The sequence below is a fragment of the Branchiostoma belcheri genome, unplaced genomic scaffold (genome assembly GCF_001625305.1).
Source record: "Branchiostoma belcheri isolate BF01 breed outbred unplaced genomic scaffold, Haploidv18h27 scaffold45, whole genome shotgun sequence".
NCBI classification, from domain to species: Eukaryota; Metazoa; Chordata; class Leptocardii; order Amphioxiformes; family Branchiostomatidae; genus Branchiostoma; species Branchiostoma belcheri.
Window position 1 is genome coordinate 2,135,127 of NW_017804076.1, and position 6,890 is coordinate 2,142,016.

The window sequence follows — 6,890 nt, forward strand, 5'->3', positions numbered from 1 at the left end:
ACGCTCCATCAATAACCCACATGAGGGAGCTGGAAATTGGATGGTGCATATTTCGGGAAGTCGGGAAAATTACTATCGCCAACCTTCCTATTTATGATTTTAATACAGTTAGTTGTTAACCCAGCAATATTCCACTTAGTAATTTAGAAAAAAGGTTTGGTTATAAGGGTACAGTTACTAGAAACTGTACTTGTATTGTAGAAAATTGAAGAAAAGTATCTTGTCTTTTGGATCATCATTATTACATGCATGTTTGGACCAAATGATGAACTACCAGTACTTTAGAGGACTGTATTTGAAAAACCTTCATAATATGATGGTTCAGTGTGTTTTGATGTCATTTCAATTCCATGCATGTCATGTCTAACTACCCTTATCTTGTTCAGCTAGATTTCTAGATGTTTCTGCTAGATCATTTATATGACCCCAGGGACAGTGCATTTTATGTGTTTAATTGGGGGTCATCTCCAAAGGTTTGCGTAATTGTATGCATATACCATGTAATTACTCCGTGAAGGAGGTCAGGACCTCCGGACGGAGTGTTGTAATCGGCTGATTTTCATGTTCGCAGTCAAAACACTGGGTTCTCTTCGTGTAATCGGCACGCAATTTTATACGCCGTCTGCGGGCATGCCCGTGTTGATGCACGAATGTGTATTTTGCCGTTGCTGCTTTCGCGGTCAATGTAATATCGCAGACGCACCCCTACAATTACGAGGCGAATTGGAACGGTCCAGAAAAACGCGTTGTTTGGAATAGCGGGGGGGGAGGTAAAAGTTCATGCAGATACGGGGTGGTTTTTATAAGTGGTTCCAGATGTTTTTGCCCATGGTTAAGAGATGCCAAGTTTTTTGGAAGATGTTCGCAGCCAAAACGCATTCTGCCGTACGTCGCATATCTGTGTAATTTCGCATGTGGTGTTGCATTATGTCCGGGATGATGCACGTCTTTTTATTTTTACCGTAGCTGTTTTGATATTGGAGTAAATGGTTATTTTCGAAACATCCCTACTTTTACAATCCTGTGGAATAGACCGTAGGTTTAGGCAGTTGTCTGGTAGCAGAGGTACTGTAAGCAGATATCCTGGTTATCTGGCCGGCGGTAGTAACACTCGCGGTGCTTACCGCCACTGTTGCTGGAATTTGGCTTGTTCCAGGCGCGCTTAATTAGGTACAGGCACCGTAAGACGGTGGGGCTGTCTTTGTTACTAGACACGACCATGATAGTCCGATCTTTATGTGAATGCAATGATTGTGTGTGTGTAATTAAAATGAAGTTAGAACTTGAAGCACAGTATCTTTACACGCCCTGGGAGCAGTAATGGATTTAGCTCTTTGTATGTTTTATGCTTGTGACGCGCCCTCATTGTATTAACCGTTGCCTAATTATAATGTCTGCACAGTAGGTCTGGCGTTGACGCTTGGGATTTTGTTGAAATATATAAAACTTCACGGAGAATTGTCGCCTATGGCTTCTTGTTTAAGTCTGTTATAAAAGCATGTTTTTTAAAGGATTTTTTCAGACTGGCTTATAATATACCATGTTATTATCATCATTTATTCTAAATATTGATTGATCAACCAATTCAATTATCATTCAAATCAATACTGAATATAATGATGCAATATTATTGATGATGTCATAACTATATAGAGTGTTACCATATTAATTCCAATGTAGATTGCTACTATATAATGGCAATATCTGTAGAATATATTGTTGCCATGGCAATGCATGTATAAATTGTTGCCATGACAAATATCTAGATTGTTGCTATGGAAATCTGGATAGATTGTTGTCATGATAATGTCAGTACAGATTCATTCCCAAGGCAATGTCTGTATAGATTGTTGCCATGGCAATTCTTGTATAAACAGTTGCCATAGCAACATGTGTACAGATCAGTACTTCCTACAGAAGGGTTCATCATCATCATCTTCTTGTTTCCTTTGGTGTTTATTTGTAAATGGGATTCTTCATGAATAGATGAATAAAAAACAACAAATGGATTTTTATGGATTTACTAACTGTTGTTGTTTTCTTTTGTTTATTTGTTTATTTTCCTTGGTCATATCCCTGGGATTCCTCATGAATAGAAGCATAAAAAACAATAAATGGATTTTGATGGTTTTAATTGTTGTTTTGTTTTGTTTTGTTTCTTTGTTTATTTTCCTTGGTCATATCCCTAGACCAATTAAGTAATATTAAATAGTGAAGGGAAAACTGTTCAGTATATCCAGATCAGACCACAGAATTTGGAACCTAAGATTAGTAAGAAAGTGGCAGCCAATTTTTTAAATCAAAATACCAGTAATCATCCTTTTGATTTAGGAATTATTTAGCATTCAGAGCAAAACTATACTAGTGAAATTCAACTTGAGTGTATGAATCAGTACTTTGACTTATGATTGTAAGTACAATGAGCTCTTTATAAACACAGTAGGAAAAGTAAACTGACATTAGGCCTAGGAAAAAAATGTGTTTCCTGTTTCAGTCCCCCCAAAAATAGGGTCGGTAGGTAGGAATTATCTTTTTTCTTTGTTTTTGTTCCCTTTTTTTAGACTTTGGCAATCTCTAGTGATCTAACTTTAGTTTAACAAAGGAAAACTTGCATGAGGACACTTTTATTTTCAATGTCAATGTTGGAAACCAATTGTACAATGTTTTATCACTTAGGTGTCAGATTATGGTGCTAGAGAAGGGTGATCAGCTCAAAAAATTTGCAGGGGTCCACCCAAAAAAAAGGCTAGTGTCAGCAGTTTTTTGTAGGGTCAGTCAGAAAACAGAAAAAAAGTGTGAATCAATGTGTGAATATGAAGTATTCTATTGGTCCTAATCAAGATCTAGTGCCAATGATTCGATGTGAGAATATAACAACGTTTTCGGCCTGGTTATTTTGCATAATTCATGTGTGAACCTGCGTTTCCTCCATGTTTCCCCAGAGAAATCAAGCATGATTTATACAGCCTTCCTGTAACGTTAAGTTGTATCAGTCAATGTCAATTTGGACCAATGTTGTGACCTTCTTGGTCTCAATAGTCTCATTTTTTTTAAAAGATGGTATGGTATGGTAGGTTTATTATTCAGTATTTCCAGTATCCACAAATGACAATGAGAAATACTTTGTATTCAGAGGATTTAAGGAACCAAATCTTGATTAATTAAGTTGATTTTATAATTATTGAAATAATTATTGCCAAACAATTTCTCATGCAAAATTTAGTGTATTAGCAAAATTTGCATCATCACTTCATTAATGTTATAGGGACCAAGAATAGTAATGGTTTGCATGCGATTTTTACTTTGCTTCAGCATGGTACTTGTCACATTGTTAAAGTGATATCAGATGCGTCCCTATGGGAGCTATTAATGGTTAATCCCCACTGATAAAGCAGATGTCACTGTGAAGTCAACATGTCATTATTCCATTCACAATGTCACAGACAGATGTTGCCTCAAATTCGGTAAATGTTATACTTGAATGCAGGCCTTATGTTGGTCTCAACTTCTCTCACAATGATGAAGTTGAGAAACATGACCAAACAACAAGCTTCACTTGTCTCCAACTTTGAATTAACAGAGTTGCTGACTGGATGCAGTTAATATGCGTGTAATATATGTTTGTGCACACCCAGATTTCAACAGTTCCAAGTGCATCTGAAAACAATTTCATCAGGTTGGTAGGACGTAGGATATAGGGATTTTTGTCTTACACAACTGGTAATGTTTCTTACCTGCTACCATTTTGATGCGTCAGATATGCTTAGAGATGTCTAACAGGCATCAAAACTTAAGCAGGTGAGAAACATTACCGGCTGTGTAAGAAGAAAATCCCTATATCCTGTTCCAAGGACAATATTTATATGTGTCATGTACAACATCAAGACTACAGGATATCCAGATTGCAAGAAAGTGAAATCAGTGCCCTATATTTTTGTGGCAATTTTATTAAGCCTCCAATAATATGATGAAAACCAAATTCCTATGATCATTTTTTTGGCCATACCTAGTTTACCAGTATGCATGGCTGTTATTCTTCTTTTGTACTACTCGTGACTATTGTACTATATAGAGAAGAACAGGCAATTGTGAGAACCTCCCCAGGAAGTAAGAGTGGTCTGTCCCTCAGGAAAGTGGGATGTTCCTGTTCAGAACGTAGAAGCTGGCCAGCACAGATAAGCAACTTACTCTATTTCGCTGTCAGAAACGTCTGTTCCTTCTGTGTAAGCTGTAAGGTACCCACCTTTTCCATCTTGATAGTGTCATGATCATGTTTTGATGTGTCTATTTAGCGCAGATTGAATTATCGAAACCCGTCCGGAGGGTATAAATGTTGTAGTGAGGGTTCCTGGTATATATTTCCAGAGGTACCACGCTCGGGTATGAATTAATTATGGGACTGGCTCGCTGCTTTTCTGGTCAAAATTCCCAGGCCGGCAATGAATGTTGATAGATGCTATTACATGGGGGTAAGAATTTACTGATTCAAGGTAAATTTGGGCATATTTTGATAGACCTTAGGTTGATTCTGATGGTCTCAAAAGTAAAAATTCTTAATTCAGGATTGCTTGAAGCACAGTTTCATACTAGTACTGGACATTGTAAAGTCTGACTACAAAGGTTGAAGCACTGTGGCAAAATTGTTGTAAAAAGACTGTTTAAGGGCTGGGTGACAAAATAGAAAATATTCTGGATGAGGAAATTATTCTGACATTGACATTAACTGCCATTTCTTAGCACATTTTCAGCATCATTTCATACTTGAATCATTTGAAATAGCCCCAAAACAAGCCATGTGAGGCATCTCTTTACTTTTTGGGTACCGCCCATAAATAGCTAGAACCAGTCTACAATTATACCATTTTCTGTCAGCGATATTGCATTTTTTCCTCAAAGATATCAGTATGCTATGGAATAGGATTGATTCAACTTAATATTAACATTAAAAAAATGAACAGAAATTTGACTTAGAAAATCCAGTTTTGCCACCCTAAAATTGCATTGGATGCCTTTAAGGTTTGGTGACACTGTTGGCTACAATGAGGTGTGAATCATTTAAGCTATCCCAGCCAGCCTTTTTTGCCCTTTTTTAAGCAGTCGTTAGGACAGCCACCTGACTCCATATGTAACAATTGATAAACTGGAGCAAGACTAATTCCATCATGCAAAAGCAGCCAGGCTAATCGATGTTCTGGATCTATTTTATGGCGGCTCAATTCCACGGTTTTATTTTCATTTCTCACACAGTAGCCGAGGACGTGTGAGTATTGATGTTTCAGTCTCCGCAAAATAGATATTCAATAGTTGTAAGTCAGACGTAAGATCCACTGTACATGAGTAAGCACAGTGAATACGAGTATCGCTGCATTGAATAATAAACAAGGGCTATGTGGTACTCATAAATATGTATGTACATTACCTGTATTAACGTCTTCATTCAAACTGAAAGGTTTACTGCATTATCTGCATTCGTACAATGGAATTATCCTATTTCTGCATTGCTTTGAAACGAAAACCTTTTTAAGGCTACACCAATTTAAATGATTTTTACTCGAATCCGCCTGCTCTGTTTTTTTCTGATTTGCAAAAAAATAATTTAGGCTCTGAAACAACTTCAAAATGCTCATATTTTGGTTCTAACAGTTGAAGAAAGTCCCTTTTCTTCAGAGCTGTTACATTTTTCCATCTATCAATGCAGTGGTTTAGTATAAAGTTCAAAATTCATTGTTTGAATTACAAACCAGCCTGGTATGTTGACTTCAGCATTTGGGGCTACTATCATACCCAAGTCTGTGTTTTTTTTCCCTGTCGCTCCATATTTTTTTCTGAAAAAAACCCTTAGCATTCTTCTTTGTTGTAATATGACTGTATCGAGAAGGAAAGTTGCCTGTAGCATTATGCAGGGTTCTGCCAGGCCATTAGAGTAGCCTTGATTGCAACACATCTTGGAGATGGCTGGGAATATGGACAGCCATGGATTTAAATGCCTTAACAAAATGCAGGCAAGATTACCCAACAGCTGAGCCCTAATAAATCACCCCGTACATTATAAGACTGATTGTTTTTCTTTGGTCGATCCTGGCGTCTGTGTCGGGCTCAGTTCCAGGCTTGGACAGGAGAAAGACACGGACAATTATTGTGTTCATCGTCGTTAAAACAGTCTCCGTAGACTTATGGTATGCTGTACAAGTGTAAATAAAGACGTCAACATGGCAATTTCAGGCGGCAAAATGTCATTGATAAAAAGTAGGCCCGTCGCTCGGTAATAAGTGTAAAAGCCTGCCAAGTGCCGTTATTCGCAGCATGGCACCCAATTGGTGTTGCAATATCCCACAATTCTGGCCTAATGGAAGCTAATAGTGCGACAAGCAAATCCCGGCACTCGTACCTCCGCAATCCATACCCAGCAACAAGCTGGCATTGATTTTCACAGGGTGTATTTAAACCCCCTGTTGTGGTGCTTAACTGTGTTTTGTGCCGGTATTGATATCTGTAATTTCCGAGTCCACACCTGGGCCCATACAAGGGGCTGTCTAGACGTTATGAAACTTGTGCTGTGGTCATTTGTCTCCGTACCTTTGAGGTGGCTTATAGAAGGAACCTGGTGAGACTTGTGATGCCTTGGCTGTTTTTAGAGCTGGGTGGAGCAACTTTCAAGTTAACCAGGACCTGGTAAACAACACCAGTGGTGCACATACTTTTCTGCTATACTGTACTTTTTTAGTACCTGCTTGATACTGAGCTTGACTGTATTGTTTTGCCTTGCCAAATTGCAAGTTCTTTATTTTACTATCCCAAAAGAGCCCAAAAATTTATCTGCAGGTTGCAGCTGTTATTTCAACACTAACCCTTACAATAGAAATAATAAATGTATAATTTACTTCACGCAA

General features: G+C 37.9%; 1 protein-coding gene across 1 annotated transcript in view; it reads left to right on the forward strand.

Moving 5' to 3' along the window:
- Positions 1-6,890, forward strand: part of LOC109478782 (secernin-2-like) — a 34,047-nt gene that overhangs the window by 262 nt on the left and 26,895 nt on the right. The gene's annotated exons all lie outside the window — the stretch shown is intronic.